Below are 13,639 nucleotides of genomic sequence, written 5' to 3' on the forward strand. Positions count from 1 at the left end.
GGTACTCGGTGTGCCGGAAGTGTCGATGTCTGTGACGCCAGTCACAGCTTCAGGGAGGAGTGTGGATTCCACCAGGTCCTCCAATGGTGTGGATGGTGCTTCTGTTGGTGGTCCGCCACCTGTACCCATGGCCTCCGCAAGTCTCCTTGCCACCCTCTCCTTTGCACGGGAGCGCAGGTCGTACCACCTTTTTTTAATTTCTTCGATGGAGCGCTATGCCACTCCAATGGCGCAGATTTTGGATTGTATGTCCAGCCATAATCTCCTCTTTTCACTCTCAGGCACCTGGAGTGAGCTTTTTCCGAACAGGCGGTCATGGCTCCTCACCACCTCCTCAGTCAGGACCTCAAGCTCCTGTTCACGGAATTTAAGCTTGCACTTCCTTTCAGCCTTCTCCTGTGCTGGGCCTGGGGTCTCCATCCTGGCTCAGGTGTTCTTAATCCTTCGGAGTGCTGTTCTGTGTGGCTGGGCTGCTCTCTCTCAGGATGCTGGTTTGGGTGTGGCACCTGAAACTGCCTGGGATGACTCATTTCCTGCTAGTGATGTCATCAGGCTCCTCCAGATGTGCATTCTCAAACTTTCTCGCATTTTGCGATTTTTTTCCCGAATCGCAAACAAATCACAATTTGCGAGAATGCAAATTGCGATTCGGTAAATGGGCCTCGCAAACCACAAATAGCGATTTTTAAGAAATCGCTAATTCCGAATCGCAATTTTGTTACATCGCTATTTGCGATTCGCAAGCTCATGTTTTCATACATATGGCCCTAAGATTGTTAATGACATCTGCTGAGCAAGATAGGAGATTTTTTTGAGCTCCTGGACAAACTGTTGACTTTCCCCAAAACAATGGGGATCTGCTACCGCTCTCTAGGCATGCTGCAATTCTCCCCTAGACTTATTACACTGCGTGGCGTCTTTAGGTTAGGTCCTTCTGCTACCTCTAGGCCTTGGGCACGGCACAGCTGGTTCTGCTGCTGCTCCACTGATTGGCATCTGTTGTGATCTATGCCTTTTGGGTGGCAGACGGTGGAAAAGCCCTCTAAAGGATGAGAGGAGGGAAAGCAGACATCAGGCAGGGGAAGCCCAGATTTGAGTGTAAAATGTCAGGTACCACATGGTCAAGACGTAGTTCCGCTCCAAAATACATGCTTCACCAGTAACTCTTCTGACCCACAGGACATGGACATTACGGCGATCCTCCTCAATGTACGGCGATCCTCCTTAATGTAAAGTCCAGCCCGCGGGCCACTGATGCAAAAACTGATCACATGACTACAAGGATGGATCTCATGGAAGACCGGGTGATGAACATGGGGATCACCTTGAAGGGGCAGAATGGCGCCTCTCTAGCATAGAGGGCACAACTACAGAAAGCAAACTGTGCATTCCTGATGAGGAACGAAGACCTTGAGATACGATCGCACAACAATAACATTGGTATAGTAGTTCTCCCTGATTCCACCAACATGGGTAAGCCAGAAACATCTGTCAAAGCTCTCTTGATGAACCTTTTTGATCACACCAATATCTCGACCCCCATTGGTGGTAGAGCTGATGCAAAATTTGCTTAGTCAGAGGTCCCCCTTCATACCCAGAGCCCCAGGGCCCATAATTGCCCAGCTACTGAATTATCAAGACCATGATACAGTACTGTGCCTAGCCAGAGAAAGGGAAACATCAGGTATCAAGACAGTGAACTATTTGTAAGGAAATGCCTCCTTGGCATGGTTGCCCCCTGACTTTTTGCATTTGCTGATGCTATGTTTTGAATTGAAAGTGTGCTGAGGCCTGCTAACCAGGCCCCAGCACCAGTGTTCTTTCCCTAACCTGTACTTTTGTATCCACAATTGGCACACCCTGGCATCCAGATAAGTCCCTTGTAACTGGTACCTCTGGTACCAAGGGCCCTGATGCCAGGGAAGGTCTCTAAGGGCTGCAGCATGTCTTATTCCACCCTGGAGACCCCTCACTCAGCACAGACACACTGCTTACCAGCTTGTGTGTGCTAGTGAGAACAAAATGAGTAAGTCAACATGGCACTCCCCTCAGGGTGCCATGCCAGCCTCTCACTGCCTATGCAAGTATAGATAAGTCACCCCTCTAGCAGGCCTTACAGCCCTAAGGCAGGGTGCACTATACCATAGGTGAGGGCACCAGTGCATGAGCACTGTGCCCCTACAGTGTCTAAGCCAAACCTTAGACATTGTAAGTGCAGGGTAGCCATAAGAGTATATGGTCTGGGAGTCTGTCAAACACGAACTCCACAGCACCATAATGGCTACACTGAAAACTGGGAAGTTTGGTATCAAACTTCTCAGCACAATAAATGCACACGGATGCCAGTGTACATTTTATTGTGAAACACACCCCAGAGGGCACCTTAGAGGTGCCCTCTGAAACTGTATACAACTATCTGTGTAGGCTGACTGGTTCCAGCAGCCTGCCACACTAGAGACATGTTGCTGGCCCCATGGGGAGAGTGCCTTTGTCACTCTGAGGCCAGTAACAAAGCCTGCACTGGGTGGAGATGCTAACACCTCCCCCAGGCAGGAGCTGTAACACCTGGCGGTGAGCCTCAAAGGCTCACCCCTTTGTTCCAGCACCGCAGGACACTCCAGCTAGTGGAGTTTCCCGCCCCCTCCGGCCACGGCCCCCACTTTTGGCGGCAAGGCCGGAGAAAATAATGAGAACAACAAGGAGGAGTCACTGGCCAGTCAGGACAGCCCCTAAGGTGTCCTGAGCTGAAGTGACTAACTTTTAGAAATCCTCCATCTTGCAGATGGAGGATTCCCCCAATAGGATTAGGGATGTGACCCCCTCCCCTTGGGAGGAGGCACAAAGAGGGTGTACTCACCCTCAGGGCTAGTAGCCATTGGCTACTAACCCCCCAGACCTAAACACGCCCTTAAATTTAGTATTTAAGGGCTCCCCTGAACCTAAGAATTTAGATTCCTGAAACTACAAGAAGAAGAGGACTGCTGAGCTGAAAAACCCCTGCAGAGGAAGAACAGAAGACACCAACTGCTTTGGCCCCAGACTTGCCGGCATGTCTCCTGCCTTCCAAAGAACCCTGCTCCAGCGACGCTTTCCAAGGGACCAGCGACCTCTGAATCCTCTGAGGACTGCCCTGCTTCAAGAAAGACAAGAAACTCCCGAGGACAGCGGCACTGCTCCAAAAGAACTGCAACTTTGTTTCAAGGAGCAGATTTAAAGTCCCCTGCAACTCCCCGCAAGAAGCGTGAGACTTGCAACACTGCACCCGGCGACCCCGACTCGACTGGTGGAGAACCAACACCTTAGGGAGGACCCTCCGGCAACTCCAAGACTGTGAGTAACCAAAGTTATCCCCCCTGAGCCCCCACAGCGACGCCTGCAGAGGGAATCCCGAGGCTCCCCCTGACCGCGACTGCCTGAACTCCATTTCCCGACGGCTGGAAAAGACCCTGCACCCGCAGCCCCCAACACCTGAAGGAACGGAACTCCTGTGCAGGAGTGACCCCCAGGAGGCCCTCTCCCTTGCCCAGGTGGTGGCTACCCCGAGGAGCCCCCCCCTTGCCTGCCTGCACCGCTGAAGAGACCCCTTGGTCTCCCATTGAAAACCATTACAAACCCGACGCATGTTTACACACTGCACCCGGCCGCCCCCGCGCTGCTGAGGGTGTACTTTTTGTGCTGACTCGTGTCCCCCCCGGTGCCCTACAAAACCCCCCTGGTCTGCCCTCCGAAGACGTGGGTACTTACCTGCTGGCAGACTGGAACTGGGGCACCCCCTTCTCTCCATTGAAGCCTATGCGTTTTGGGCACCTCTTTGACCTTTGCACCTGACCGGCCCTGAGCTGCTGGTGTGGTAACTTTGGGGTTGCTCTGAACCCCCAACGGTGGGCTACCTTGGACCAAAAACTGAAACCTGTAAGTGACTTACTTACCTGTTAAAACTAACAATACTTTACCTCCCCCAGGAACTGTGAAAATTGCACTGTGTCCACTTTTAAAACAGCTATTTGTGTTTTATGTAAAAAGTATACATGCTAATGTAATGATTCAAAGTTCCTAAAGTACTTACCTGCAATACCTTTCAAATGAGATATTACATGTAGAATTTGAACCTGTGGTTCTTAAAATAAACTAAGAAAAGATATTCTTCTATAACAAAACCTATTGGCTGGAATTGTCTCTGAGTGTGTGTTCCTCATTTATTGCCTGTGTGTATGTACAACAAATGCTTAACACTACTCCTTTGATAAGCCTACTGCTCGACCACACTACCACAAAATAGAGCATTAGTATTATCTCTTTTTGCCACTATCTTACTTCTAAGGGGAACCCTTGGACTCTGTGCATACTATTCCTTACTTTGAAATAGTGCATACAGAGCCAACTTCCTACATTGGTGGATCAGCGGTGGGGTACAAGACTTTGCATTTGCTGGACTACTCAGCCAATACCTGATCACACAACAAATTCCAAAAATTGTCATTAGAAATTGATTTTTTCAATTTGAAATTTTTCTAAATTCTTTAAAGTCCTGCTAGGGCCTTGTGTTAGTCCCGGTTAGCATTTCTTTTAGAGTTTAAAAGTTTGGTAAAAGTTTGAATTAGATTCTAGAACTAGTTTTAGTTTCTTAAAAAGTATTCCAACTTTTAGAAGCATAATGTCTAACACAGATGTGAATGTGGTGGAACTCAACACCACACCTTACCTCCATCTTCAGATGAGAGAGCTAAGGTCACTCTGTAAACTAAAGAAAATAACAATGGGCTCCAGACCTTCCAAACTACAGCTCCAGGAGCTGTTGGCAGAGTTTGAAAGAACCAACCCCTCTGAGGATGGCAACACAGAGGATGAGTATAGTGACTTGGAGGTTGATTCCCCACCACCAGTCCTATCTAGGGAGAACAGGGCCTCTCAAGCCCTGACTCCACAAATAATAGTCAGAGATGCTGGTTCCCTCACAGGAGGGACCAACCTCTCTGAAATCACTGAGGATAACTCCAGTGAAGAGGACATCCAGTCAGCCAGGATGGCCAATAGATTGGCTTTGGAAAGACAGATCCTAGCCATAGAAAGGGAAAGACAAGAGATGGGCCTAGGACCCATCAATGGTGGCAGCAACATAAATAGGGTTAGAGATTCTCCTGACATGTTGAAAATCCCTAAAGGGATTGTAACTAAATATGAAGATGGTGATGACATCACCAAATGGTTCACAGCTTTTGAGAGGGCTTGTGTAACCAGAAAAGTGAACAAATCTCACTGGGGTGCTCTCCTTTGGGAAATGTTCACAGGAAAGTGTAGGGATAGACTCCTCACACTCTCTGGAAAAGATGCAGAATCTTATGACCTCATGAAGGGTACCCTGATTGAGGGCTTTGGATTCTCCACTGAGGAGTATGGGATTAGATTCAGGGGGGCTCAAAAATCCTCGAGCCAGACCTGGGTTGACTTTGTAGACTACTCAGTAAAAACACTAGATGGTTGGATTCAAGGCAGTGGTGTAAGTGATTATGATGGGTTGTACAATTTATTTGTGAAAGAACACCTGTTAAGTAATTGTTTCAATGATAAACTGCATCAGCATCTGGTGGACCTAGGCCCAATTTCTCCCCAAGAATTGGGAAAGAAGGCGGACCATTGGGTCAAGACTAGGGTGTCCAAAACTTCCACAGGGGGTGACCAAAAGAAAGGGGTCACAAAACCTCCCCAGGGGAAGGGTGGTGAGACAGCTAAAAATAAAAATAGTAAAGAGTCTTCTATAGGCCCCCAAAAACCTGCACAGGAGGGTGGGCCCAGAGCCTCTTCATAAAACAATTCTGGGTACAAGGGTAAAAACTTTGATCCCAAAAAGGCCTGGTGTCGTAGCTGTAGTCAGTCTGGACACCAAACTGGAGACAAGGCCTGTCCCAAGAAAAATACCACTTCAAACTCCACTCCAGGTAACACTGGAATGGCTAGTCTCCAAGTGGGATCAACAGTGTGCCCAGAGCAAATCAGGTGTCACACTAAGGCTACATTAGTCTCTGAGGGTGGGGTGGATTTAGCCACACTGGCTGCCTGGCCCCCTAACATGCAAAAATACAGGCAGCAGCTCTTAATTAATGGGACAAGTGTAGAGGCCCTGAGGGATACAGGTGACAGAGAAACTGGTTTCCCCTGGCCAATACCTGACTGGACAAACCTATCCAGTCACCAATGCTGACAATCAAACTAAAGTACATCCCATGGCAATGGTAACTTTAGAGTGGGGAGGGGTCAATGGCCTGAAACAGGTGGTGGTCTCCTCAAATATCCCAGTAGACTGTTTGCTTGGAAATGACCTGGAGTCCTCAGCATGGGCTGAGGTAGAACTGAAAACCCATGCAGCCATGCTGGGTATCCCTGAACTGGTGTGTGTCAAGACAAGGGCACAGTGCAAGGCACAGGGTGAAAAAGTAGAGCTGGAGTCTGGAAGAAAGGCCCAGCCTACCAAGAGAAAAGGAAAGTCAGCTGGGAAACCAGCTGCAACACAACAAGAAAAAGAGAACCTCTCTTCTCAGGAAGAAGTTCTGCCCTCTGAGGGAACTGAGCCTATGGAGCTGGAACCTTATCAGGTTGAGCTCTTGGGCCCAGAGGGACCCTCAAGGGAAGAGTTGTGTAAGGGGCAAGAAACGTGTCCCTCTCTTGAAGGCCTTAGGCAGCAAGCTGCTGAAGAGTCCAAAGGCAAGAAAAATGGAACACATAGGGTCTATTGGGAAGATGGACTCCTGTACACTGAGGCAAGAGATCCCAAACCTGGTGCCACTAGGAGAGTGGTAGTGCCTCAGGGTTTCAGAGAGTTTATTCTGACCTTAGCCCATGATATTCCCCTTGCTGGGCATTTGGGACAAACCAAGACGTGGGAGAGGTTAGTCAACCACTTCTACTGGCCCAATATGTCCCAGAAGGTTAAGGAGTTTTGCCTCTCCTGCCCCACCTGTCAAGCCAGTGGTAAGACAGGTGGGCATCCAAAGGCCCCCCTCATTCCACTTCCAGTGGTGGGGGTCCCCTTTGAAAGAGTAGGTGTGGACATAGTTGGTCCACTAGAACCTCCCACAGCCTCAGGAAATATGTACATCCTAGTAGTAGTGGATCATGCTACTAGGTATCCTGAAGCTATTCCCCTTAGGTCAACTACTGCCCCTGCAGTAGCCAAGGCCCTCATTGGTATCTTTACCAGAGTGGGCTTCCCTAAGGAGGTGGTGTCTGACAGAGGTACCAACTTCATGTCAGCATACCTAAAACACATGTGGAATGAGTGTGGAGTGACTTATAAATTCACTACACCATATCATCCACAAACTAATGGCCTTGTTGAGAGATTCAACAAGACATTAAAGGGCATGATCATGGGGCTCCCAGAAAAACTCAAAAGGAGATGGGATGTCCTCTTGCCATGTCTGCTTTTCACTTACAGAGAGGTGCCTCAGAAGGGAGTAGGGTTCTCACCCTTTGAACTTCTGTTTGGCCACCCTGTAAGGGGACCACTTGCTCTTGTTAAAGAAGGCTGGGAGAGACCTCTTCATGAGCCTAAACAAGACATAGTGGACTATGTACTTGGCCTTCGCTCAAGAATGGCAGAGTACATGGAAAAGGCAAGTAAAAACCTTGAGGCCAGCCAACAGCTCCAGAAGTTTTGGTATGACCAAAAGGCTGCAATGGTTGAATTCCAACCAGGGCAGAAAGTTTGGGTTTTGGAGCCTGTGGCTCCCAGGGCACTTCAGGACAGATGGAGTGGCCCGTACCCGATCCTGGAAAAGAAGAGTCAGGTCACCTACCTGGTGGACCTAGGCACAAGCAGGAGCCCCAAGAGGGTGATCCATGTAAACCGCCTAAAACTCTTCCATGATAGGGCTGATGTAAATCTGTTGATGGTAACAGATGAGGACCAGGAAGCTGAGAGTGAGCCTCTCCCTGATCTCCTCTCATCAGACCCTAAAGGTGGCTCAGTAGATGGAGTGATCTATTCAGACACCCTCTCTGACCAACAGCAATCTGACTGTAGGAAGGTCCTGCAACAGTTTGCTGAGCTCTTCTCCTTAACCCCTGGTCAGACACACCTGTGTACCCATGATGTGGACACAGGAGACAGCATGCCTGTCAAAAACAAAATTTTCAGACAGTCTGACCAAGGTAAGGAAACATCAAGGTGGAAGTCCACAAGATGCTGGAGTTGGGAGTAATTGAGCACTCTGACAGCCCCTGGGCTAGCCCAGTGGTCTTAGTCCCCAAACCTCACACCAAAGATGGAAAGAGAGAGATGAGGTTTTGTGTGGACTACAGAGGTCTCAATTCTGTCACCAAGACAGATGCCCATCCCATACCTAGAGCTGACGAGCTGATTGACAAGTTAGGTGCTGCCAAAATCTTAAGTACCTTTGACTTAACTGCAGGGTACTGGCAAATCAAAATGGCACCTGGAGCAAAAGAGAAAACAGCATTCTCCACACCTGATGGGCATTATCAGTTCACTGTTATGCCCTTTGGTTTAAAGAATGCCCCTGCCACCTTCCAAAGGTTGGTGAATCAAGTCCTTGCTGGATTGGAATCCTTTAGTGCAGCTTATCTTGATGATATTGCTGTCTTTAGTTCCACCTGGCAGGATCACCTGATCCACCTGAAGAAGGTTTTGAAGGCTCTGCAATCTGCAGGCCTCTCTATCAAGGCATCCAAATGCCAGATAGGGCAGGGAACTGTGGTTTACTTGGGACACCTTGTAGGTGGAGGCCAAGTTCAGCCACTCCAGCCTAAGATCCAGACTATTCTGGACTGGGTAGCTCCAAAAACCCAGACTCAAGTCAGGGCATTCCTTGGCTTGACTGGGTACTATAGGAGGTTTGTGAAGGGATATGGATCCATTGTGACAGCCCTCACAGAATTGACCTCCAAGAAAATGCCCAAGAAAGTACACTGGACTGTAGAATGCCAACAGGCCTTTGACACCCTGAAACAAGCTATGTGCTCAGCACCAGTTCTAAAAGCTCCAGATTACTCCAAGCAATTCTTTGTGCAAACAGATGCCTCTGAACATGGGATAGGGGCAGTTTTGTCCCAAACAAATGATGATGGCCTTGACCAGCCTGTTGCTTTCATTAGCAGGAGGTTACTCCCCAGGGAGCAGCGTTGGAGTGCCATTGAGAGGGAGGCCTTTGCTGTGGTTTGGTCCCTGAAAAAGCTGAGACCATACCTCTTTGGTACTCACTTTGTAGTTCAAACCGACCACAGAACTCTCAGATGGCTGATGCAAATGAAAGGTGAAAATCCAAAACTGTTGAGGTGGTCCATCTCCCTACAGGGAATGGACTTTATAGTGGAACACAGACCTGGGACTGCCCATGCCAATGCAGATGGCCTTTCCAGGTTCTTCCACTTAGAAAATGAAGACTCTCTCCTTAGCATGGTTACCCCCTGACTTTTTGCCTTTGCTGATGCTATGTTTTGAATTGAAAGTGTGCTGAGGCCTGCTAACCAGGCCCCAGCACCAGTGTTCTTTCCCTAACCTGTACTTTTGTATCCACAATTGGCACACCCTGGCATCCAGATAAGTCCCTTGTAACTGGTACCTCTGGTACCAAGGGCCCTGATGCCAGGGAAGGTCTCTAAGGGCTGCAGCATGTCTTATGCCACCCTGGAGACCCCTCACTCAGCACAGACACACTGCTTACCAGCTTGTGTGTGCTAGTGAGAACAAAAGGAGTAAGTCAACATGGCACTCCCCTCAGGGTGCCATGCCAGCCTCTCCCTGCCTATTCAAGTATAGATAAGTCACCCCTCTAGCAGGCCTTACAGCCCTAAGGCAGGGTGCACTATACCATAGGTGAGGGCACCAGTGCATGAGCACTGTGCCCCTACAGTGTCTAAGCCAAACCTTAGACATTGTAAGTGCAGGGTAGCCATAAGAGTATATGGTCTGGGAGTCTGTCAAACACGAACTCCACAGCACCATAATGGCTACACTGAAAACTGGGAAGTTTGGTATCAAACTTCTCAGCACAATAAATGCACACTGATGCCAGTGTACATTTTATTGTGAAACACACCCCAGAGGGCACCTTAGAGGTGCCCTCTGAAACTGTATCCAACTATCTGTGTAGGCTGACTGGTTCCAGCAGCCTGCCACACTAGAGACATGTTGCTGGCCCCATGGGGAGAGTGCCTTTGTCACTCTGAGGCCAGTAACAAAGCCTGCACTGGGTGGAGATGCTAACACCTCCCTCAGGCGGGAGCTGTAACACCTGGCGGTGAGCCTCAAAGGCTCACCCCTTTGTTCCAGCACCGCAGGACACTCCAGCTAGTGGAGTTGCCCGCCCCCTCCGGCCACGGCCCCCACTTTTGGCGGAAAGGCCGGAGAAAATAATGAGAACAACAAGGAGGAGTCACTGGCCAGTCAGGACAGCCCCTAAGGTGTCCTGAGCTGAAGTGACTAACTTTTAGAAATCCTCCATCTTGCAGATGGAGGATTCCCCCAATAGGATTAGGGATGTGACCCCCTCCCCTTGGGAGGAGGCACAAAGAGGGTGTACTCACCCTCAGGGCTAGTAGCCATTGGCTACTAACCCCCCAGACCTAAACACGCCCTTAAATTTAGTATTTAAGGGCTCCCCTGAACCTAAGAATTTAGATTCCTGAAACTACAAGAAGAAGAGGACTGCTGAGCTGAAAAACCCCTGCAGAGGAAGAACAGAAGACACCAACTGCTTTGGCCCCAGACTTGCCGGCCTGTCTCCTGCCTTCCAAAGAACCCTGCTCCAGCGACGCTTTCCAAGGGACCAGCGACCTCTGAATCCTCTGAGGACTGCCCTGCTTCAAGAAAGACAAGAAACTCCCGAGGACCGCGGCACTGCTCCAAAAGAACTGCAACTTTGTTTCAAGGAGCAGATTTAAAGACCCCTGCAACTCCCCGCAAGAAGCGTGAGACTTGCAACACTGCACCCGGCGACCCCGACTCGACTGGTGGAGAACCAACACCTCAGGGAGGACCCTCCGGCGACTCCAAGACTGTGAGTAACCAAAGTTGTCCCCCCTGACCCCCCCACAGCGACGCCTGCAGAGGGAATCCCGAGGCTCCCCCTGACCGCTACTGCCTGAACTCCATTTCCCGACGGCTGGAAAAGACCCTGCACCCGCAGCCCCCAGCACCTGAAGGAACGGAACTCCTGTGCAGGAGTGACCCCCAGAAGGCCCTCTCCCTTGCCCAGGTGGTGGCTACCCGAGGAGCCCCCCCCCCCTTGCCTGCCTGCACCGCTGAAGAGACCCCTTGGTCTCCCATTGAAAACCATTACAAACCCGACGCGTGTTTACACACTGCACCCCGCCGCCCCCGCGCTGCTGAGGGTGTACTTTTTGTGCTGACTCGTGTCCCCCCCGGTGCCCTACAAAACCCCCCTGGTCTGCCCTCCGAAGACGCGGGTACTTACCTGCTGGCAGACTGGAACCGGGGCACCCCCTTCTCTCCATTGAAGCCTATGCGTTTTGGGCACCTCTTTGACCTTTGCACCTGACCGGCCCGGAGCTGCTGGTGTGATAACTTTGTGGTTGCTCTGAACCCCCAACGGTGGGCTACCTTGGACCAAAAACTGAAACCTGTAAGTGACTTACTTACCTGTTAAAACTAACAATACTTTACCTCCCCCAGGAACTGTGAAAATTGCAGTGTCCACTTTTAAAACAGCTATTTGTGTTTTATGTAAAAAGTATACATGCTAATGTAATGATTCAAAGTTCCTAAAGTACTTACCTGCAATACCTTTCAAATGAGATATTACATGTAGAATTTGAACCTGTGGTTCTTAAAATAAACTAAGAAAAGATATTCTTCTATAACAAAACCTATTGGCTGGATTTGTCTCTGAGTGTGTGTTCCTCATTTATTGCCTGTGTATGTACAACAAATGCTTAACACTACTCCTTTGATAAGCCTACTGCTCGACCACACTACCACAAAATAGAGCATTAGTATTATCTCTTTTTGCCACTATCTTACCTCTAAGGGGAACCCTTGGACTCTGTGCATACTATTCCTTACTTTGAAATAGTGCATACAGAGCCAACTTCCTACACTATTGCTTTCTCCAGATTTCACCATCGCGGTTTAGGAAGCGGGGATAGCCTTATAGGATGCCAAGAAGATTCCCAGAGAAAAGAACTTTACATAGCACAATACTGTATCCCATTCGGTTGAAAGTTCAGCATCAGGACCGTAGACAAATATTCTTGAACCATAAAGAGGCTCTGCGGTTTGCCAAGGGCAATTTTTAAGTACACTAGGTGTTCTGACCAACACCGCATGGGGGTTCCCACATGACTCAGTGGAGGGGAATACTTCTCGCCCCGTAGTGACTGAGGATTAGACAGAATTAACGGTGACACCTATCAGAGTCTACAATGCCTTCTGTGCAATGCCTTCTCCATTGATTATTTCTTCTGACTGCGGAGAGTTGGCTCCATGTTTCTAAAGCGGTGACTATATTCATGAGCTCCTATATTGTTGTTCATAATGGAGGTACAGAGATTTTGATTGACTATACGGTCATGGCAACACATATACATTGCTCTTAAGTACTACTGTCAGGGACATGGGGATTGTCGGTCATGGCCGCCCCTTGTACTAAAAGCTCTATGTTGTTTAGTTGGGGGGACTGAGGTGTTCCAAAGGGATTTTTCACTGGAAGTGGGGTGCTAAATGTGGGAGGTGGGTGGGGTGGGTATGTTCTGTTTGGAATACACTAGTTCTACATCTTCTGGGTTGGGTGTTGGCAACCTTAGTCCTAGACGGCCGGATTAGCCCCAGTAGGTACAATTTATTGAGCCAAGTTTCCTAGTCCACTGTCTGCTATGGTGGGGGCTATTAAGGTTTCATCATGGAACATAAGGGGTCTGGGTAACTATAAAAAGCAGAAAATGATAAGAATGTGCTATCACCTACAGTATTTATGAGAGAGGCATAGTGGTGAATATTACAAAAAAGATATTAAACTTGAAGTCCCTTCATATGATCCAGAGGGCAGATACCTTGTTATGACTGTGACCACACAGGACTCCCCGATAACTATAGTGAACGTTTATGCCCAAATACAGATTCCCCACAGTTCTATGAGACTTTAAAAGTGGCTTGGGCTAGCAGATCATGTAGACTCTGCTATAGACCCCATAAGAAGGCTCATAGCAGTCCTGCAGCTTGAGGATGGTAGTCTACAAATGTAGACAATATTTAAGTTGGCATACGTTTGAGCGCTGATTGATTTAAAGTCTCCTATATTAGCACCGCTATTTGTGTGGTGGGTTTGATGCTTGTTGTCAATGTGCAGTAGTACTATTTACTGTGATTCCTACCAGTAGGTCGAAGAGGTCTGTGATGATACAAGAGCTTTAAGGAAAATAATCTAAGAAAGAGAAACTTGAGCTAAAGACGTTCTATGATACTGAAAATGCTTTTAATAGTCTTCCAAACCAGAGACCAGCCCTGGACGATAGATGTATTTTTTGATACTTCATTTATGAACAAATATGTCACTGTTTCCCTGTTCCAACAAGGGAGAGTCTACAAGTCTTCTATGCATAACTTATCTGATATCTACAATGCTCTGTGCATAATGAGGAACCTGGTTTGACAGTGTGGTAGGAG

General features: G+C 48.7%; 1 protein-coding gene across 8 annotated transcripts in view; it reads right to left on the minus strand.

Moving 5' to 3' along the window:
- Positions 1-13,639, minus strand: part of LOC138248877 (gastrula zinc finger protein XlCGF57.1-like) — a 79,286-nt gene that overhangs the window by 42,393 nt on the left and 23,254 nt on the right. The gene's annotated exons all lie outside the window — the stretch shown is intronic.

This window comes from Pleurodeles waltl, chromosome 8 (assembly GCF_031143425.1).
Source record: "Pleurodeles waltl isolate 20211129_DDA chromosome 8, aPleWal1.hap1.20221129, whole genome shotgun sequence".
Classification (NCBI taxonomy): Eukaryota; Metazoa; Chordata; class Amphibia; order Caudata; family Salamandridae; genus Pleurodeles; species Pleurodeles waltl.